This window comes from Leguminivora glycinivorella, chromosome 6 (genome assembly GCF_023078275.1).
Source record: "Leguminivora glycinivorella isolate SPB_JAAS2020 chromosome 6, LegGlyc_1.1, whole genome shotgun sequence".
NCBI classification, from domain to species: domain Eukaryota; kingdom Metazoa; phylum Arthropoda; class Insecta; order Lepidoptera; family Tortricidae; genus Leguminivora; species Leguminivora glycinivorella.
The window spans coordinates 5,719,076-5,743,305 of NC_062976.1; the positions used below are offsets into that span (position 1 = coordinate 5,719,076).

Sequence of the window (24,230 nt, forward strand, 5' to 3'; positions counted from 1 at the left end):
ATTTACGTTCAATTTGAGCTCTTTCCAACGATACCCCACTTGACCTAGTAACTTGAAATTTACAGTTTGCCCCCCTTTCATTTTGGCCATTTTCTACAATTAAAATTAATATATTTAAAAAAATTATACTTTCTATTTGTAGAGGTTTACAATGTTCACAAGTATTCCAAATTTCAAGTTGATAGCATTAGTAGTTCTCGAGATGTTTAGGAATGTGACAGACGGACAGACAGACGGACAGGTCGCACCATAAGGGTTCCTGTTGTACCTTTTTGGTACGGAACCCTAAAAATTCGCGCTCGCTTCGCTCGCGTTTACTGCTTCTGCCTAATGTCTTTTATTTCTTGGACATAAAGAAATAAGTGCAAATGGTAGACGGAATGCATTTTTTACTTACATACTTAGTCAACATTTCGCGTTTGCTACGCTCACGTTCTTATTTAAAGTCGGGTTTCTGACTCTGTTATGTCATGTAGGCACATGAACACGATATCCCCTATCAGCCTCAGGGACATATACCTATTAGGGCGTGTTAGGATTAGGTTCAAATGTACAATGTATATTAAGCTTATAAATAGGAAAGAAGGAAAAAAGTTGGACTACTTATCTACAAAGAGTCTACAAAAAGAAATGAGATCCCATCAAAAACAAAACTTGTAAAAACACCAAGTCTTCGCAATTCAGTTCTTCTGGCGTAAAAAGAGTTGAGATCCCTGTAATACCAAGTCGGTTAATTTATTCAGTCCCTACTTAAAGGACCTTCTGCCACAAGTTATTACGTAGTTTACCTATAGCTAACCTAATAACATATTACTTATAGCGATCATATCAATATGAAAAATATTTCATGTTTTAAAGAAAATGGACTGACTTGGCAATCGCATGAAAATACAATGTATCTCACAAGTTATCGTATTACTTACACCGATGACAAAATTATTTCATGCGATTGCCAAGTCAGTCCATATTCTTTAAAACATGAAATATTTTTCATATTGATATGATCGCTATAAGTAATATGTTATTAGGTTAGCTATAGGTAAACTACGTAATAACTTGTGGCAGAAGGTCCTTTAAGTAGGGACTGAATAAATTAACCGACTTGGTATTACAGGGATCTCAACTCTTTTTACGCCAGAAGAACTGAGTTGCGAAGACTTGGTGTTTTTACAAGTTTTGTTTTTGATGGGATTTGTTTTTAACACAATATCAATTATTTATCCTGAATGAAAGGGGGAATACGCAATGAAACGGACAGGCTATAAAACGGACCCTATCAATTTCTTTATAAAATCGAAGAAAACATGTTCATATCTTTTGGTTATAGGCAACGCTGATGACTATAGGTAAACCCACAATTTTATTATGACAGATCTCGGCGGCCATTACTTAGTTCACTATTTTTCACATTGTTAGAAGCGCACGAGTTTTGTGAAAATTCCATAAAATCTTAAACTACATTTGTAATGGTTGTACTTGTTGCGATATACTCTCAAGAAAATAGGTACGGCACGGTGAGACATAATTTTATCAAATACAACTTCGTCGCAGAAGAATTATTAATAAAAACCTCTTTCAGGAAGAGATTTCTCCCGGTACAGAATCATAATGAGGCCTTAAATACTTCAGTCATAATTGTCATATGACATGGCTCTACGGCAAATTAAAAAAAAAACTTTCAGCTATCGTGACTTAGGTCGCCTCTGCCTACAATTCATGTGCCTTAAAAATGGATAATAAACTTGACATATGGCCAATTAAAAAAAAACTTTTTTAAGCTATCGTGACTTAGGTCCTCCTAGAAATCATGCGGCTTAAAAACTTGAGTCATAAACCCGAGTGCATACGGCGCCCTCACATGCAGCGCGTGCTGATCTTATGATTGCCGCCATTTACATAATGCTGCAATTTTTTTCTAGAAAAACATGCCAAAGTCCGATTCGGGGTCAAGTTATAAGCTTTTGGTAGAGGGCGGTTGTATACTCTGTCAAACAATTATGTTAGTAAATAACAACAAAGAAAACTATAGGTATCCTTTTCTCTAGCACCCTAAAGAAAAGGATGCATATAGTTTTATTTGTTCTTATTTACTGACAGACTTGTTTGACAGAGTATAAATACTAAATTTTTTGCTATTTTTTTTTTGTTTTTTAATATGAATAGGTAGACGTTTGACCACGATCACACCTGATGGTAAGTGATATTTTATGGAAATTTCAATATCTGACTGTTAAACATCATACTCAATCAAATTTGACACTTTATAGCATTAAGGATACAAAATGATCATTTAAACGTCAACTCTACCAGCCAGGTTTGGACATCTTAAGTTAAAATTTGTAGTTTGTTGAAGTGACTCTATGAAATTGCTTTGCACTCTTGTGGATAAAGTGCAATTTTGTCATTCGTTTATAATTTTTATGAAGTATGAATAGAGCCTTTGCCAGTTGGTGTGATGTAAAAAACCGTTTGACTTATCGCTCGTATAAAGCATAGACACTATAGACTTCATTATAATATTTATAACTGTCCGCTTATCACTTGGGCCCCACCCGGGGGTCAATAACGGGTCGCGGCCCGTAATCGTAATGATATTATAATGTAATTTAATTGTGATTTGGTTTCAGGTAAGTAGGCCATGCTGTACCGTGAGTAAAGTTACTTTTTAATTTATATTACTTTAATTCACATTTTTGCAGTAAGGTAATCCAAAATTCTGAAAATCGAAGTATCTTACGTTAGAATACCCATGAAATTAAAAAAGAAAAACATTTGAGAAACTAAGACATACTATTAAGAGATGAGACGGGAGGGAATTACCCTTTTTAGGACCCTAATTTTGAACCAAGGACTATCAGTTCCATAGGCAGGGTCACTATGGACTAGGTTTAACAGGTCGTCAATTATCAAAGTGTTAATCCATACTAATATTATAAAGGGGAAAGTGTGTGTGTCTGTTTGTTTGTCCGCCTTTCACGGCAAAACGGAGCGACGAATTAACGTGATTTTTTAAGTGGAGATAGTTGTAGGGATGGAGAGATATATTTTGTCTCTTTTAAAAGCGAGCGAAGCTGCGGGCAAAAGCTAGTGACATATTTTTATTTCCTTCCAAAGTTTTAAATTTCAGAATAGGTACGCGCAGGTTTGAGCGCAAAGGCAATTTCGATAGCGATCGGCCTTATCGCCGCCATCATATAGCGTGTATGAAATTGGCTGAGTTGATGTCCACACTAACGTCTTGGCCGAGTACTCATATGTCCACAGCTCCACACTAACGTCGTTTAAACGTAACATCTAGTCAGCTCTATGGAAAATGACGTCGGCTCCGTTGCGTCTACGTTTCGTCGAGCAGCAGCCATAGGGCGAGCTCACTCCATCGTAGGTCACGTCTTTGCCTTTGGCTAGTCAGTGGTCAAGAGTAAGCCCATTTATAAAAAAAAGACGTTATGCTTTAATCCGGATACTCTGTAGTCTGCATGAAATCCGATTTTTGACGAAGTTGCGTTCGCCACTCGAGGTCACAAAGTTGGATTATTCATTAGGCCAACATCGTAAATAAGTCTGCAAAAACATTAAATAAAAAATCAGAACTACCATAGGGCGGTAGTTCTGATTTTAGGCGACTAAGTTATGCTAGGTTTACACGGGCTTAGTATTTGTCATTTGTATTAGCAATTAGGGGCTTGTCAGCCAAGTGACAAGTAGCAAGTAGCCGTCTACACATGGGTATTAGAGAATAGTATTAGTTACACGATATTGCCATTGTAACGAAGTAAACTAATCACTGGAGTAATTGAACTTCACTTTTTACTCTTGTCAGTTGACTGTTTACCCCACATGTAAAGTGGCAAGTATTAGTATTTTTCGCCAGGCTTGCACTCGCAGTTGTACTAATACTAAGCACTTGTACAATGTGTTTACACGCAGTGACAAGTGTTAGTGACACTTACTAAGCATTAGCTACTAAGCCCGTGTAAACCCAGCATTACTGGATTACTTGGGAGACGCTAAGTAGTAACTGTGCGAGCTACATGCCCAAGAGACAATCGTTGACATTCCGTAGCAAAAGGTAAGCCGGCTCTCTCACAATACGGACGAGCGATAGAGAGAAATAACTACGAGCGTCGGCGATTGTACTCTTGGCTACAGGGAAAGGCAATTTCGATAGCGATCAATCTTATCGCCTCCGTTCTGTAGCGAGTGTGAAATTGGCCGAGCAGTAATTTACAGATGCTGGTTAGGTACTGCGACATACTGCTAATTTATGTATAACTAAAATTGACTAATTCCCGAAGCTTAGGTATTTCCTATAGGCTTTAATGGTATCATAGGTTCAGAAAGCAGAGTTTTTGAAAAGTCCTAGAGTTTCTTTAGATATAATATTAGCATGCACGAGCCGTTTTAAAGGCATTTCATCGAACCCAGGACTACCACCTTCATAGACAAGGCAATTTATCTCTAAATACTAGCGGCCCAACTCAAACAAATAAGATATCACCACAGATTTGATCAAGCAAACTTATCTACTTAGCGTGTCAAATGAACTCAGTAAAATCCACTGAGTTATCCGTCTTCATTCGCAGCTTGCAGCTATTCGGCGTCAATTTTTATAAGTTGAAGTCAACAAAAACATAAAAAATCGTTACGTGATATTTAATTGCAACAACACAAAAATTATGAACACTGAAGGGCCTGAGACATATTTAAAATCACAGGCAAGTAACAACTTCAGTACAAAATCTGACACGCTGGGCCCCTATACAAATAGATGAACGTGTTTCTTCTATGTAAATCTAGTTCTGTAGATGTCACACAGATACTATATTGATATTAAAATTACTTGAAATACTTGAAGAAATTAGTGTACTGTACTCCTGTCTTAAACCACCTACAACTCCTCTGTTATTTTGGGTGTGGTATGGTTGGCGATGGCGATAACCGCTCAGAATCAAGCGATCCGCGATCTCCTTTATCATAAAACATACTGAATCTAACTCTAACACAGCTTGAAGAAAAAACGTATATCCCAATGCATATCTTCTTCCATCTTATCATACCCGTCAAAATCTCGCAAAAACCCGCACTAAAGCATAATCTTGAACCTTTGTTCCCGGCCTCTACACACACACACACATACGAAGTGGGGGGAGGGGGAGGGAGTTACAAACAGCAAAAGTTCACCTTATCTCATCTGTTTGACGGATCCATACCGACAACGCTACGTATTCATATTTTATGTAGAGTAACTTGCGACAGAAGCTAGCTGGTCTAATTATTTCACCAGACCAGCCAGCATAGTCAAGGTGACGATCAATCGCGCTACGACAATCAAACGCTTTGTGTCTCTTAGTCATAGTGCGACAGTGATAGGAGCGTTTCACTCGCTGTCTGATGACATTTAGACGTTTACAAATGTTGATGTTGGCTTCGGAGCGTGTGCGTATACTTTCGGCAGGTTGGCTACATGGCCTCGTATAGGTTCTCTTTATTATTTTTTCTCCTTAGTTAAAGGCATGCCAAGCCCTGAGAATAGTTAAGAATTTTCAAAACTAGTCCTAATCATTAGTTTCTGGACTTGAAGACTCAAAAGTCTAGATTTTAGGCTCATGTCAAACTTAATCACTCAAGTCTAAATAAGATTCAGCATTTTAGTAAGATGGTGAATCCTTTAAATCTTGGCACCGAACTTTCCATTCCTTTAAATTATGTCCATGGGTGACGGTCTAACGGTAATAGCTTCCTATCAAAAATTATAACCTAAGCAGAAAATTTTTATTTCCGTTAAAGTTAAAACCGATTTCCATCAAACATGGCAAAGAGAACACCCCCGACTAATTCCGCTTTCAAACAAAACAAAAACTAAATGTAAATCGGTTCATCCGTTAGGAAGCTACGATGCCACAGACAGTCATACACACAGACAGACAGACAGACACATCAAACTTATAACACCCCGTCGTTTTTGCTTAAAAACAGTGTGTCTCTGTCCCGCCCTACTCTGCCGCCCAAGATCTCCTCCCGCTGATAACGCGCTGTTTAATCACAGATAGCATCGGGCGGGCGGCTGATAACAGCTATCGCTGTGGGCGGGAAAACGGGGCGAAACGGGGAAACTGAGATTATACACGTGTTTGCTATGTCATATCTCACTAGATATGAAGTATTACTCAGAAATTTCTTAGTTGTTTGTTTAATGAAAGATGATTTTCAGTCAAAAGTGTTGTAGTAAATAAATTTTGTAAAAATAATCGACCTAGTGGACAAATTTTCATCAAACATGACTAAGAACACTCCCGGCTATTTCGGCTTTCAAACAAAAAAAAACTAAATTTGAACCGGTTCATCCGGCATTCGAAAGGGCAAGTATTTTTTAACTAACTAGGAATTTTGATTCTCATAAAGACACGATTCTTTGGAAGATTCTACATTAAAGCAGTTTTAAATTTTAAATAATAATAATACCTACTTCAAGAGTGTAGTGGTGAAATTACTAACCCGTCTCCCGCCTTATGCCGCCCAAGATCCGCCCAACTGATAAGGCGTCATTTAATCACAGATAATAACGAACACATAAACTAAAAGACACGCCTTAAAAAAACGTAAAAGTAGAAAAATCTGAGTCAAATTGTTCAATAATATAATAATACATTTATTTTGTAAACAATAATACTTAATATGACCATAAGCAACACAAAATAACAAATACATACACTTAACACTTTCGCTACCAAGAACCCGACTGTCGGGTACACCGCTCGTAGAAGCGTAGCCGATTACATGGGTTTCCCCGTATGTAGCGAAAATGTCGTAGCGCCGCGTAGAGCCCGGTTTCGAAAGTGTTAAATTTCCCCACCGTCTCCCGCCCTACGCCGCCCAAGATCCGCCCAGCTGATAAGGCGTTATTTAATCACAGATAATAACAACTACACAATTAAAAAATATCTTACGAGTAGTATACTAATAAATAAATCTATGTCAAATTGTCCAATAATACACCTTACATCACAACTATATGATGTTAACCCAAATGAAACAAGAATAAATATAAACAATATTATATTTCCCCACCGTCTCCGCCCTACGCCGCCCAAGATCCGCCCAGCTGATAAGGCGCTATTTAATCACAGATACCATCGGGCGGCGCTGATAAGGCGCTATCGCGAGTATAAATTCTGATTCGTATCGCGAAGGACTTGTGCTGAAAATGCTTTATGGGTCTTCTTATTTTTTTGGAAATATTTAGTGAAGTTTGGTTCTTTAAGTTTAGTGCAAAACATATTTGATTTTTGATACATATATTGAAAATTACTTCAGTGAATAATTGGCAAATGATTTTTATAAAAAATGTACCGAAACTGTTTTTAGTAGACTATAACAAAATGTTTATTTACAATTTCACCTCTTTTTAATAGTCACGTTGACGTTCGGAATGTCTTATTAAAAATTTACACTAGTCAATGTATGCCTAAGTCGATTCATTTTTTTGCTTTTATATCTGCTATACCGTAATCCTGTAAAGAATTTGTATAAGAGGTGCTTACACTTTTCTCGCTATTAGAGTTGGTCAAAAACGCCTAGCCTTTCAGAGATACACTAGAGAATTTTCGATGGGTACAGTCACCGGTATAAATAAGTGATGATTTCTGTACCTCGTCGCTTTTAATCGTTTGACAATTTCTTGTGACATTTCAAACAAGATGTTAATGTGACAAGGTATAGAAATCATCGCATATTTTTACCGGTGACTGTACCATGGCGGTAGCCAAGTGGCAAAAAACGTTAGCCGCATACGTTGAATACCCGGATTCGATTCCCAATTCGGTCACCGATGGTTTGGACCCTTTTTTAGGGTATAATATCTATTTCAGTATAGACACGTGATTTCTTCGTATTTTCCTAACATTACTTACTAAATATTATATTTTCAAGGCCCTATCACACACACCATCGCAAAAGTCATTTATACAGATTAAAAAGCATTTAAATTTGTGCTCGGTGTAGGGCGGGCGCGGGCGGCTTATCGCCCATATCGGCTGATAAGGATCGCGGAACGTGACTTGGAGGACTGCTAACTTCCAATCTTGTACAATGTTTGTATATGTGTATGTGTTTATGGAGTTTGGTTTACTTCTTTCTGTTTGGAAGATTTCGGTGAAATTCAAGCTTTACACTCAGTGTCCCATCCCTACTTTCAAAACAAAGTAAACTCATATAGTATTTTTTTGTTTCTTGACCAAAAAAATGTTTTTTTTTTTGTTTCTTCGTGAGCAAAATGTATATCATTTTATGTAAGGCGAGCATAGGAAAATTTTCGCCCGCGAGATTTCCGCAATAGGTACGGCACAAGTAGAAAAAGACGAGTAATGTTTTTGGTGGACCTAAAGTCTACGAAAAAATGGAAAAATTCACACCTCTGCCTCTGGCAGGACTCGAACCTGCGACCTCTGGCTTTGCCGGAGCCAGCCACGCTCCCAGCTGCGCCACGGAGGCTTGCTGGATGTGTGCAATTATTTATTCATGCCTTCCCTCAATTCTTGGATAAATTCTTCTCGTAGGGAGCGCGGCTGGCTCCGGCAAAGCCAGAGGTCGCAGGTTCGAGTCCTGCCGGAGGTATGAATTTCTTCATTTTGCAAACATATTACAAACATATAACATGTGGGAGTAATATGACCCTGCAAGGGCGCAGCAATCTTAAAACTACTTAATAGTAGGTATAATAATATAAATAAATTATAAATTAGGTTTTACAAGTTATTAATAATACTTTTAGCTACTTAATTTTGTCATAATAGGTATTAATTAAAAATTCAGTCATCAAAAAACTCTTGCAATGTATAAAAGGTTTTGCTTATTAGATATGTGTTAAGGGATTTTTTGAATAATTTAAGACTGTCTATTTGTTTTATAGATTGAGGAAGTTTATTAAAGATTTTTATGCACATCATATGTGATCCGGAGTGACATATTTTTAAAGTAGATGTGGGCAGTGAAAGGTGGTTATTTTGGCGGTGGTTTAATGGTTTGGCTAATAAAGTTCAGCTAAGCTTAAAACTTTTACAAGCATCGTCAATAACCCATCTTTATGTACCAGATCTTTGTACTGCGCCCAGATAAAAGTATTTACGGCCCCTGTCGCCGATGAGTGAGATAGCGTTTTACGAGCGAACGGGACAAACAACGCGAAGGTCGAACAACACAGGTAGATATCTGTTTATCTAGATAATAAATCTGTTTACTAATAAGTAAATAGGTTGATTAGAACAAAGAACGATTTAAGGTCAGTGTCGGGAAGACCGCCTACCCAGAAAGACCGTTTACTGAATATAACTTTTGTATTTATATATCTATCACTTCTTACACCTCCGAAGGTATACCAGTTTTTCATCGTTAATCCATTGGTTTTCAATAGATATCCCTAGGACGAACACTAGTTAACAAAAAACTTTGTTCTGATTTTTAAGGACAATGTCTTATAGCGGCATGTACCTATAACTTGATAATATCTACACTTTACTATAGGTGTCAAAAAATTAGTCGTTGACTTAGTTATGGTACAATTAAATAGTACCATAAAATCTGCTTGAAAATGTTGTTTCTTGACGTTTTCTAAATAGATACCTACTAAATGAAATTGATATATATCCTCTGAACTTGTTTCTAGAACAGGGAATATATTTAAAATTGCAAACGGGACTTAATCGCGTATTTACTATGTTTTAAACACTATGTTTTAAACACTAACCTCCGACGTTTCAAGGACGACGTTTCGTTTGAAAAACCGAATATCGTGAGTGTTGTGTGTCGACAAGGTGACATCCCTAGTGCACAAACTGTTCAAGTGGGTAGTCAGGACCAGGTGCGGGTAGTTCGAAAAACTCGTACAGCTAGAAGATGTTGATGTCAACTTCAGCCAGTCTGCTCCGAGACCACGGGGACAATGCCGTCCTTGAAACGTCGGAGGTTAGTGTTTAAAACATAGTGTTTAAAACATAGTGTTTAAAACATAGTAAATACGCGATTAAGTCCCGTTTGCAATTTTAAATATGTGTAAAAATCGTGAAAGTTTGAATCAGGGAATATATTGTCATGCTTAGTAGACAGAGTGTAAATGTTTTGGTGAAAGTTGGCATATCCCAAAACCAGGTCATAATATGGGCACAGAAGAAACCCTAGGTATAACTGTGTTCTCTCTAATGGACCGATTTTTTCTAGTATAGTTGTGGCATATCCTTGTTTGCCACGAAGAATCCTAATCATGTACATAACTTTCATTTGTGTTCGCTCATGGCCCAAATATCCATATAAAATGCGCATGGTCCTTTAATCCTTATTATTCATAAAAGAGTAAATTAGACAAAATCACTTCTGCACTGCGCAGTGTCACCCGTCAGGTCAACAAGTTTAATTAAAATGTCCGCCCTATCGCTTCCTGTCGGCCACTTTAATTAGGATCATCGTATACTAATTATTAATAACTTTATCAGACGGGAACCAATGGAGCGTATGCGCAGGATCTGCGCCATTGTGAATACAAGGTAGGTACCTAGCAATGGCGGCTGGTGAAAATTTCTGCTAGGCGACACTGAGCAAAAAGAAACCTACCTTAAAATTAGGTACTTTACTAGTAATCAGTTTTAGGCAAGCCGGTGGGAATGGGCTTCCGCTGCTGGTACCTAGCCAACGTCACAGTCCCCCCAAACATATCGACGTGGAAGCATCAGAAATCGGCTTTAGCCGACCAAAAATCGCTCGTTAGTATATGCGCATGGATAGCGTCAAGCGTAGACTGAGACAGCTGGGCCGTAGCTAAGACTACAAGCGTTGAGTAGATTTAAAAAAAAAACTAAAAACTCGCATAACTCAAGAACTACTGATTTTCCACCCCCAGTTGACTGGGCCAAAAACATTGCAAATAACCTATAGAATAACCCCTTTGAAGGAGTAGAGCGAATTAGCAGTCATCCGGTATTTTGGGACTGGGATATATGGGATTATATATGGGATTTTTAATATGTATTAGGTATGTATTTACCGCGGTATTCTTCGACTGCATTGCATGTTTCAGATTTTTTTGATAAATAACTCGTAGGTAAATAACATATAAACAGGATAAAGACCAGGAAAAACTAGGATATAACGAACGTGTTGGTACATGATTGCATTAACTTGTAACTTGTGTAAGATAAGAAGTCCTGAAGTTAACACGTGCAACCTATATACTTGAGAGACGCCACTATTTAAAATTAATCCGCTGATTAAATAAAACATTAAAGGCCAATTTAAACGGTGAACGAACTCGCATGCGATTTTAGTTACATTGCAGGCTGTTATTTAAACTTTAAATTCAAGTAGTCGCTTCGTTAAATATATTATTTCATAGAAATAGGAATAAACAAAAACTGATCAACGGACGCGGCTTTTTGCCTTTGAACAACCTATTGCCTATTTTGTGCCAACGTCCAACGAACTATGTAAATAAGTGTGTCACTTCATTTGTGCGACATTTTCTAATACATATGCAATTTTACTTAACATTCTATTTTATGAAAACAGTTTCTAACTTGGCAGGTTTATGTGAAATCCTCTTTCAGAACTTTATTCTTCTATCTTATAGAACATAGTTCACCAACGACAAACGATTTACAGATCTACATTGCGTTTAAATAAGTATAATTACAGTTTTATTTCGACATAAACGGGTGATACATAAAATTCACATTAGAAGCACCATCAATTGGCCCGGGCAGCGTTTCGCGTAATATACAGCCCATAAAAATGTTAATACTGTATTGCAATTGCACATTTCTTTATGTGTGTAATTTGCCGACTTTGAAACGAAAAATGCCGCGTTAAGGGTTTGGCATAAAACGTAAGCAGAGGAGGGGCTAGCCCATAAAGAGTTATTGAACTTCCATGCGTTCATTTAATGTACCTGATTACCAGATCGGCTGATCAATTTTACCTGTCAGTAAAGGTATTAGCGGCGGATGGATGGATGGAGGATGATAAGGTCCAGCGAACTGGTATTGTACCTTCATTTTTTAAGAGGGGAAAATGCATTACGCATACCATCCAGGCGCGGGGACGGGCCTGAGATGGGACTCTCTAGGCTGATGAGACCTGGTTTATCCACTAAAACCGCTCTGTAGTCGTCGCTTTGCTATACGGCGAGGTCCCAGTCAACTGCACCTGTGGCGAGGCCTACTTAATATGGATATCCTTAAAGCAATGAATGGTACTTACCTGTTGGCTATACAATCCGCAATACTAATAACTATTATGTTGGTAATACTAATGTTCGTAAACTACGCAATACGCACGCACACAATTTCAATTTTAATTTAATTTTAATTCAATTGTGTTCTATTTAGTCATTAGTTACATTTTGGAAGCACCTCTCATTTCCCTATAAAATCGCTACCTCTTATGACATGTGTCCCACAAATCTGTCCAGTCGCATGCAGTATTCCCGGCTATTAAGCAAATGGGACATGTAAATGAAGCGAGCCAGGACTGCGGCTTAGGTTCGATTCCCGGACGATAGCAAATATAAAACGCTGATAAACTGGCCACGCGAACATTCGTCATTGTTGACGGATAGACGAGATTTTATTTTACCTCAATGTTGTGGATATTCAGTGATTTGATTATATTTAATATTGTTATTTAATATTAAAATACAGTGGCGTTCATTTCTTTCACAATAGATAAATATTAGTAGTCATGAAAACCAATGTACCTAAATAATGTAAAGCAGTTTTTCCCATAGAATGAATTCCCAGAAACCTGTAGATCGTCTTATTTGTCCGCAATAAGGTAATAAACACTAATAACTTCATAATTTATTGTTATAAATATGCGATCGAGTTTGTTCGATCCAAAAGTTGTAGTAAATTTTTGGATTTTTGTAATATCAATAGTATCAATAACGTTCCAATCCATCTGAAATTGTCATTGAAATGAAAGACTTTTGTTTTTCGTACAAAGTCTAAAACTTAATGACAATTTCGTGTGGATTGGAACGTTATTGCGTAACTACGTCCAATTATCAAAATTCTGCAAAATCATGTTGATATCGGAACTTTCAAGAACTCTAACTTAGCTTAATATTTGTTGCCATAATTTCAATTTCACAATTTCTCTGGCTGGCTGGAAGTATTGGTTGGCCTGATAAGAATATATTTTCGTGTCTATAAATATTGAATGTGGTGATATCTATCAAGGATTATTTATATAGGATTTACATACATCAGACTATAGAATCGTACCTCGATTTTTTTAGCGCTACCTACTAAATACTATCATAACTACCTGATGATGCTACAAATTATTTTTTTTTCAAAATGTGTAATGACGTGATATCATGATTTTAAAATTAAGAAATATGTTCGATTAAAAAAAAAGAAGTAGGTATGTAATGTCTTATAAAAAATAAAAACACGCAAAAATATGTGGGGAAAATATGGTTTTGGCCACTTCCAGGCTGCGAACAGTGCCATCTAGTTTTATGCCTAAAAGGCCTATACATTTCAGGGGTACGCTTTTTTGTGTGGACTTTCTCAGTCCAGTATTAAATCGTTCTTGATAGCTACTCTTTCGAAATGTGCTGTTCAGCTATCTTTCAACTCGAGGTAAACCTTCTTTGCTTCACAAAAGTCAAAATAATAAAACTCAATACGTTCGTACAATTTTATAGTTGTCCTGGCGCCACACTGGTATCGTTATCAGTCAATTAATATAGCGTTAAAAGGAATACCCTTTTACATCTTATCTTTCTCAGATTAGGATCTTTGTAGTTTTTTTGTACAATTTTGTGAATGTTATTTAGTTACCGTAAAATATTACATTTGCTCGTAAATAAATAAACAAATATTGGGGTCACAATATTGTCTTCGGTTACCGCGATAGTTACTCATGAAATAAACCTACGGAAACGGATTATATCGCGTATAATGAATTTACAATTAATCCCGACGTTTCGAACTCTTTACAGCATTCGTGGTCAATGGGTGACTGACGAAATATTACAATGTGCAAAAGCTGGGTAGCTTACACTGTGGGTACATACAAGAAATATTAATGAACCATGACCATAAATAATCTAGATTTTTAAGGCAGGTTCTCACTCTGTTAATAAAGCTAGTTATACAATATTTAAAAAAATACAATTACTATATAAAGTGTTCGAAACGTCGGGATGAGTTGTAAATTCGTTATACGTGATGTAATCCGTTTACATAGTTTTATTTTATTGGGGACACCTTACACAAATACTCGTTGAACTCTAAATTATATTAAGTACGATTGTGAGAGACTGGATAGAAAGCTGTAGGTACCTTTCGTGTATGACCATAATTATGGGGAACTGATATCACTTCCCACGGTATACAAGTATATTCCAAGGTATAAGATATTCCGTGGAAATTTTTACTTAAGTGAGACAAACATGAACTACGAACTTTTTGACATTCAGACAACTAGACATTCTGGCATTATAAGATTCGGAATTATTGACAAGTCGGTATCGTTACAACTGACCTTCTCGATGTGAGAACATTATTAAACTGACGACAATGGACACTATAGCCAGAAATTGATGGATGGATAATCCTGTCTAGCTGCAAGTAATGATATATTGATTTAAACTAACACGCTTTGCAAGATTGATTAATAAAGATATTGGGGATACATTAAAAAAAAATAACTTTAAGTAGAAACCAATGGGAGTAGAGAATTCACTACTGACGCAAGCAAAGCAAAAGTACCATGGTCCTCAGAGGCCGATGAGACAGAGATACATGTATACTTACACAAAAGTTTCTATCTCCTGTTGCTACCACGGACGGAGGTCCCACAATATCAACAATCTAATCCTGCACTATACAAAACTCTCGGAAGGCTATCTTCTCGTGATAATTGTGCACGCAGCTGGTAAGCTATTGCAACAGCTTACCCAACCAACAAAGTCGAAATTAACTTTCAGCGATTTACTTATTCTTATGGCGCATTTACATAAACTTTCAAACAATATGTAGCTAGAATAAAATTATAAGTCCACATTGTAATGGAAAACACAGCTATTTGTTTGGTAGGAAAATACACTTGTCAAATGTCAATGAATCACTGAACTGACAGCTATTCCCGTCGTGTTGCCAGCACCTTCTGTCCACATTTCTCGACTTATGTCGAGACGGGGACCGTGTGATATTAAAATAAATATTATGTTCCTTGTCAAACGAGTGATTGTTGTCTCTGAACATTCCCTCTATTCTAATAAATATTATTTTCCGCTTGTCCAGCGAATTTCATTGCGCTTTAAATTAATTCCCGTAACACGAAACGACGTCGAGTGTTCCGAGGAAGTACCCGGATTGGGACCTTGGCAACACCGAAGAGGAAGCGAGAAAAAAGATGGACCAACGCCATTTGGAAGACAGATTTTCTCCCAAGAATAGGCCGACAGGCCGCCTTTGAGTGTTTTGGACGATTTTATTCCCTTGGTAAGTTTGCTTACGGCTGTTAGTAAGGGAAAATCGCGAAATGCGAATCGGTGTCATCGATCTTTAACGTGAATTGTTTCTTCCAGCTGCCCTTGTTCGGCAGAAAAGCGGGCCGTGACTAACCGGCTTCCGCGGGCGCCGGGCGCGTCTCTGTCCCCTTGGAGTTGACATTTGCTCACCGTAAACCCCCCGCAGGACAATTTTCCTCCGACAGGTAAGCATTCGCTGTTATAATTGTCATAGTCGTGAACTTCGGCGCATGGCGCGCCATGCGGTGCCACGTTCCTCTCTCGTAACGTTGAACTGATACGCCCTGGTAACCTTAGAGGAAAAATCAAGTAACGGAGATCGTACTTATTGAAGTGCGCCGTGCTTGCTTCGCGCAGGGCGAACCAGGAACTCTGATGAAGTTCGGCTAGAATTAATTCCGTGTCCGGAATATTTCAGGAGGTGTTTGGTAGAGGCGTGGCCGTTGGAGGGCCAGACCCAGCGCTGCGGCTCCTCGTGGTTCCGACTGGCAGGTGCGGAGTGACTGGAAGCTCCGGCCAGCTGAGAGGAAGACCATCGCCTCGCCGCTTCAAACCAGCTAAGCCTTATAACGTTGTTGCCGCTCTCTTCTCCGGCCTAGTAGTTCTGTAACATCTCCGTACTATAGCGCAATCGACCAAATATCACCTTGTGTTCCCGTAATTAGATAAGTTATAAGCTAAAAGGCCCTAAGCCATAAGTAGTTGTCAATAAGCAAGCCCATTTGGTGCAGAGTTAAATAAATTTTGTATGTTACTACTCTGAGCAGTTTTCTTCCCCTCCTCTAGTACACCCCGAAGGGAAATAAAAAAAAGAATAGTATTTCAACATTCAGGATCCCAAGCCACGAGATCGCGTTAGGTGTTAATTTAAAGAGGTCTTCTGGAGGGCCTGGGAAAGCATGCAGAGTGGAGCGCTATATAATGTGCTCAATGGTTTGAGCCTCTTCACCACACTCGCAGAGCGCAGAGTCCCGCCAACCCCATTCAGCGATGATTTCGGTGGATTACAAATCCTGGACTCAAACTATATTAAGTATCAAATATCATGGGTTCTGAAAATAGGGTAACAAAACTTCAAGTGTTGGAACGCTAGATTTTTATTTAAATAGGTCAGAGTTCAAAATAGCTTGGTAGGTATTTGAAGTGTGCTTTTATTTTACTTTTTTTTAACTTGGTTTTCATGTCATATGGCTCATATGTATATGTATAGGTTAAGTATGTATAAGTTAGACAACTCTTTTCTATTCTTCGCAGCGTTATCCTAGTAGCAATTTGTCTTGACTCATAAGAGGTTGAGGACCGCTTTAGCAACTAATCCCAAGATTTGGCGTAGACGCTAGATTTTACGAAAGCGACTGCCATCAGACCTTCCAAACAGTAGAGGGTAAACTAGGCCTTATTGGGATTAGTCCGGTTTGCTCACCTACTGGGTAAATTCAATAAAGTTCGCCCAGAGATGGGAATAGGTACGGTACACAGTGTAGGTTTTCTGCGATATGCTTTGGCGATGACGACTTATTTGGCCAAGCAAGAAGTAATACAACGTTGGTTACTTTGTTTAATGTAGATCTGACATTATTTATTAGTTAACAACAATTCGAATGGGCAAAGCCTCTTTTAAATATATTAAACCACCAATTAGTTCAGCTGCGATTTTTTTAATACTCGTAAATAGAAGAAAAAACGTTATACGAATATATATACAACTGCAAAAGCTACCCACATACAAGAAATATTACCGAACCATGACCACAAATAATATAGATTTATATAACTAGCTTTATTTATAGTGTGTGAACCTGCCTTAAAAATCTATATTATTTGTGGTCATGCTTCGGTAATATTTCTTGTATGTGGGTAGCTTTTGCACACTGTAATTTTTCCTCAGTCACCCTTTGACCACGAAAACTGTAAAGTGTTCAAAACGTCGGGATGAATTTTAAATTCATTATACGCGATTTAATCCGTTTCCATAGTTTTATTTCATGAGTCATGAGTAACTATCCCGGTAACCGAAGACAATATTATGTACGTAAAGTAATTAAAAATGTATGAAACAACGTTGTCGAGTCTCCCCTAAAATCCACAAAAAATGGCTGAAACGTCACAGTCCGGTACAGTCGAGTCGTTAGCGATTAGATGGAGATAGCGGGATTAATGGCGACTGTACATAATGCGATCTACCTGATAGAGCGGATATAATGTGGTCTTGGGAGAGCTCTACCAGGTTTGCGAGCTTTTTAGAGCAAGTTATTGTTCATCATGGCGACTGGTTTGGCTCAGTCCGTAGTGACCCTGCCTGCTAAGCCGCGGTTCTGGGTTCGAATCCCGGTAAGGGCATTTATTTGTGTGATGAGCACAGATATTTGTTCCTGAGTCATGGATGTTTTCTATGTATATAAGTATGTATTTATCTATTTAAGTATGTATATTGTCGCTTAGCACCCATAGTACAAGCTTTGCTTAGTTTGGGGCTAAGTTGACCTGTGTAAGGTGTCCCCAATATTCATTCATTTATTTATTTTTATGATGCTTCTACTTCTATCATCACGTAATGTTATGTCAACATTTTTAAGAATATACTATATTTATGTATATGATACTACTATTTAAAAATATTTTAAGTGGGTTACTCACGTGTTAAGTCGATATAACGTTCGACATGTTTCGATCCATTTCCGAGGATCTTTCTCATGAGTAGTGACCTTTACATGTCGAGAGCGCGCCATGTTGAGTATGCGTCGCGCTCTCGACATGTAAAGACGGGGTCGCTACTCTTGAGAAAGATCCTCGGAAATGGATCGAAAGATGTCGAACGTTATATCGACTTAACACGTGAGTAACCCGCTTAAAATATTTTTAAATATGTTTGAGTCTCACGGGAGTTTTATAGTTAAAATAATACTACTAATAAAAGCGCCAGTGTGACACAAGTGACACAACCATTTTCAAGAGGACATTTTTATATAGGTAAATCTAAAGTGACAGATTTAAGATTAGAAGAGGTAGGTACTAGGTACTAAATATATTATTTTGTCACAAGTCGTTTCTTTAAACCCCTTTTGTCAAGAGTGGCTCTGAAGCTCGAGTAGTTTCATGTGCTCTGCCTACCCCTTTAAGGGATACAGGCGTGATTGTATGTGCATGTATGTATTATTATGAAAAATGCTGCAATGTCGTATTTTTTAGATCCGTATAATAAATAAAGGGTTCTAAAAAATGTTACATTACATCAGACTGGAGGACAAAATTAAAAGAATAGCAATATTAATAAATAAAAAGTAATGTTATTACCAATATAATGGTAGGTGATAGCACTAACACACAAACTCTACAGTTCATTATATTCAATCGATGTCACCTAAAGATTAAACCCCTACTACTTCTTATTATATTATACAAAGGATATCATCCCACTTATACAATTCGGGAATGTAACAATATGTCGGACATAACCAAGGAATTCCTATCACAAAATAATAGTGACAGCCTCCAGATTCCACGATACGTTTAAGGTTTCAACCGAAAACAATACGCCATTTGTTAACAAATACGACTCACGGACAACAAAACTACGAGTCGTTTTTGATGCATCACCGCTTTAGTAAGCGCCGCCTGATCTAAATTTCCTTGTAAAACATCAATGTGTATCGCTTAATTTTAGTTCGTCGCAGCTAACAAGAGATGGCGCTGGAGGTGGCTGCTCCGGCGCGGGAGTCGACAGCTTTTTTTTTCTTTTTCCGTCTTTGTTGCTCTCGTTTGTGGAGCTATTGGAGTGGTTTTATTGTGATCCGATATTGTTTTAGTGGTTTTATGAGATTCCAATGTGAATCATGGCTAACAAGAATTTTATAGTGAATCAATTTGTGTTGACGACGCTGGGGAGCCGTTTACCGTGTTAGTTATGACTCTATTTTTTATCATGACATTCTAATGTTTTATTTAAATAGGTATTGCTGATGAATATCTATTTAAATATATATTATCTTGAATTTAAGAAACCTGTGTAAAATATAACTGTAAGCTCAATGTTAAGTTATAATACCTAAAAATAAAAGCTTTTGTTCTAATATTTTCCAGATTTTAAACACGAAATGTTATATAATTAAACTTAAATTTGTACAATGGCAATACCTACGTATTATGTCCGATTGAGTAGTAGCTACATAATAAATATACATTTTATTAGACATTATTGTTTTTAAAATTATAAATTCATATTATAATACCCTAATTATCAAAACCGACGCACTGGGTGGCCGTGCTCGTTTGTCACGTGCTACCACGATACGTTGTATCGAGATACCATCGCTGTAACAATGGCCGTGTATCTGCTAGGTGTTTAACACATTTATTATTCGGCCAAGACTTCATTCTGGTCATCGGGTTTCATGCTTGGGCGTAGCTTAAGGCAAGAGGATTCTCAATGAGAGACTACCAAATAACAGACCTTGGGAGAAGATAAAGTTGAGACTTTGGCAACTGTCATTACAAATATTTTGAACAATTTAAATCAACCTAAAAACTGTAAATATATTTTTAAAATAAATATACTGAACGGTCATGTAATCACCCTTTTGCATTCATTTCAAACTATCACAGAACAAAAATAGAACAAATAGATACGATATTTAGGGAAGTTATTTGAATAAGATATTTCTTAAATTGATATTTCCTTTAAACTAAATTCTAAATCAACCGTCTAGATTACTCTTTAATTATAACCAGAGATATGTCACTACTATTACTGATTTATATTTATCACTATATTATTAAAATTATATTTGTTACCGTATTCATTATAGTTCCAATATTGACCACGGAAAAGAGACAAGAATACATAGCCGTTACTCTATTGCCAAAAAAGGCAAAGCCCTGCGAGCTTCAATGCCTCTGATACCCAGGAATAAAATACAATGGAGAAGATAAAGCAATTTAATTTTTAATAAAATAACTTATTTAAGTTCATATACAAATTTTGTGGCTTAAATTATATACAAAACATTAACATCTTCAATAACGTTAATAACGAAAGTTATTATTATTATTGACCGATGGTTTTCACCTAAAACTTGTGTTGTTTATAAACTAATTATTTTCACTTATTCCTGTTTCAAGATACAGTAGACTTCTTTTCCTTGTTTAAATAAGTGAGAGAAGTTTACTACAATTATCCAGTTTGTTTTAAAACCTTACTGATGTTTTTGTTCTAAATGTACTAAATTTTGTCTATGGTATGACACGTATTACAGCAACTAGGCATGAATTTTACTAACCATTTTTTTTTACAGCTACATCTTGTAACACACTTTCATTAGACCTTATCTAGCGGTTTAACAAAAGGTGACTCAAAGCATTGCCACCTCCAAGGTTTAGTCGTTCTATCATTTCATAGCGGCATATCGGTCGTCAGGCATCTTGTTTTAAATAATAGTATCGCGCGGTGATAGTGTACGGCCATTTTTCTTCCACAACAAAGGATGTAATCGGCCGTGTGTGCGACCCGTGGGTGTGCCGCAAGGGACAGGCTTAGGTCCACATATATTTATCTACCTACCTATAATGGTTTTTTTAAAGGTTATTCCGATTCTTGCAGTTACGACGACTTTGTAAGGATTCAAAATTGTAAGTGGAATTGTCGATCATCGTTGGGACCGCTGGTATCAAACACTCATGCATAAAAGACAACTGGACCCAGAGGTAACACGATGTGTATAAATACAAAGAATTGATCCTCGGCACTGTACTTAAAATAAAATATTTTATGCCATGCACGAAATAAAGTATCAGATAATTATGAGAAAAACAGGAACATAAGTTATTTTTAACTCCAATTTATATTTTGTAAATCAGATAGAAATATATAAAGTGAATCAGTTGACAGTGACGTCACTCAATTCGATTTCATATTAATTCCGTATTAGCAAGTCGTTCAAAATCGTTTTGACAGCTCTTAAAAAGAAGCTGATTTGACTAGGAGGAAAGTAGCCTATTATCCCAATGATTGGCTATGATAAAATTGTGATCCTAGTGAAAAGGGGTAGAAGAACACAGCTTAGGTATAAAACATAATAAAGTGCGATTTTGAACTTGTGATAGAAAATGGGATATAATAAGAGGTGGCAATTTGCAATGAACTTTCAACCCCTTATTTGCCAAGAGTGCACTGAAGCTGTAGTAGTTTCATGTGTTCTGCCTACCCCTTTATGGGATACAGGCGTGATTGTATGTATGAATGTATGTATGTTGAACTTGCACTCCATTTTACTAGGGCCACGTAATGGCAAAACAGAGTGCCGGGTTTCTAACGTACATTTTCCTTTACTACCATCGTAGGTATGTTTTACTCCCATCGACTCCCAACACGCTACATCTTATGTCCTGCGCCCGCGCCGCGGTGGCGGGCGCGTCACCCCGCCCTCTATCGGCGACTCTAATGAATCACTCCATGATTTCATACTGCGGCGACGCGATTAAACCTCCTGTTTTAGCTACGAGGATATTATTAGTTTAATTATTAAGAGAAAAAATATTTTGTCAGTACAGGAAATACGAAAAACATTGTCATGTCATAAATCATAATGGTGCCACAAGCTAGTGATATACTAATTAGTCAACAGTAAATATAGTATATTAATAACAAACAATGTTATTGTGTACTTTACAAGTTATATGTGACAGACAAAGATTGTATTTAAATTATAATTATGGAATTGAATTTGTTTTGCCTGCAAATATTACAAAATCATCTGATTCAATTAAAATAATTATGTATAGGTATTTATTTTATTGGATGTAATTTATAGGTACTACCTTCTAGCTGATAGATAGGTTAAGAACATTTGGAAAGTGTTTTGTTCCCACAACATGGACCGTGACGTCACGCATCTTCCTTGGCCATGTGACGGCTGATGTAACCATCCGGGAATAAAAAGTAGAGGTTGATCGAGAATCGGAACATTCTCCTCACATTGTCCCAGCATTTTGTCATAATACAAGTTGTCTTTCACCAAATGCAACTGATAAACATCTAATGATGGTACGTTGTTGATCGTGATGGAAGGTCTTTGGCCCTCCTCAACCTCATGTTGGCCCAACTTCAGTGAATCGTAAAATTCGTAAATAAGAGAACTGATGTTTGGTCGGGACCAATTTCTTTAATACTAAAATAATAATTATCATCATCTTCCTCACGATGTCTTCAAATTTTGGAAAACATCGTTGGCCGTGGCGCATGGTTCTTGGCCCTGTGACGTCACATTGCTGCCAACTCCAGGGAATCGAGAGTGGAGGTTGATCAGGACCAATTTCGCAAAAACTACACTACACGATCCGTTGTACAGATCGCTGATAGGGCGGTAGCGTCCGCAGAGCCAGTTGTGTGAAATACACTTTATTTAAATTTAATACTAAAACATTCATAAAAAAATCTCACTGATCAGTACTATCTTGGAGCTTTGCATGTTAGTATATACATCACGCAAAACGGTTAGTCGGTTTCCGATCAAATTTATCATCGCTGTTTTTATTTGAATAGGGTTTAGCAACGTTTCATCATCTGCTTTCATTATTTCATATATAATGATCTTTTCGTTGTACTTTAAATATACAAGCGATACAATAGTAACTGTATCCACTAATCTCCCAGGTGTAGATTTGTAGAATTTGTGACGTGTCGGACAAGGATAATGTAGGGTAAGAAGCTTTAGAAGTTTAGTAGGTACTTACCTACTATAGCACCTTGAACATGTCATATTTTTATTTAAGTATTGTATTATTCCAAGCTACAACCGCGTTGTCTGCTATCGCTACACATACGCCGCGAGCTCGTATCATACCATCTAATATTATTCTGGGAACGACCTTAATAAGTCACTACAGAATGTTATCTATTCCATTTTATCAGCTGCTGATAAGGATCTGAATCCAATTAGGCCCACAATGCAATATGGACCGTCTCGAGTTCAGTTATGACGGAATTCTGACGAAGTTTCATGCTTAGTGGATTCCTTGAGAATTGTTCTTTATTTGTTAGTTTTGAGTTTTTGGAGTTACCGTTTACGGTGTGTGATTTTGAATATAATTTATAACAACCACTTTATTTATTTTTCCCCTCACTAGCTCGGAAACACGTGTTTTGTCCTTTAATACCAGCGGGTAAAAACGCATTTTATCCACTAGTGGGTAAAGTAATTTGACCTTGAATAAAGTCAAATTTACTGCTTTAAAATTGATAAAAGTAGGTGAATCTAGTAATAAAGATGATTTACCACCTGTGGAACTACTGGAAGTAGTGATATACGCATTTTTTGCGTTGTAGTTTCCTCGCTATAGTGAGGGGAAAAGTTTTGTGTTACACTCGGGTGCAAATGTATTTTACTTCTCGTGTATTAAAAATCTCGCAAGTTCAGGATTCTATTCTCGAACCACTCGCTTCGCTCGTGGTTCAACTATAGAATCCTTTCACTTGCTCGTTTTTCAATTCCACACTCGGCGTTAAAATACAACTTTGCCCCCTTGTATAACAAATAACTATTTACTCTTTTATAGATGAGGAAAAAGCTTGCATCTACACCAAACTCACTGATATTATTAATAAACTGATTTAGAAATATAAGGTTATCAATATTATAGTGGGTGTATAATAGTTTGTCAGGATTTTGAACTTCCACTTTGTGGCAAGGATTTTTTCTCAATCAGG

The 24,230-nt window shown here is 37.2% G+C and overlaps 1 protein-coding gene and 1 long non-coding RNA gene across 3 annotated transcripts in view; both read left to right on the forward strand.

Moving 5' to 3' along the window:
- LOC125227220 (zinc finger protein ush) overlaps positions 1–24,230 on the forward strand; it is a 371,106-nt gene that overhangs the window by 116,281 nt on the left and 230,595 nt on the right. The window lies entirely within an intron of this gene.
- On the forward strand, positions 15,066–16,057 carry LOC125227223. The gene is made up of 3 exons (XR_007177156.1): positions 15,066–15,500; positions 15,587–15,714; positions 15,948–16,057. It is a non-coding gene; the product is annotated as an uncharacterized LOC125227223 (long non-coding RNA).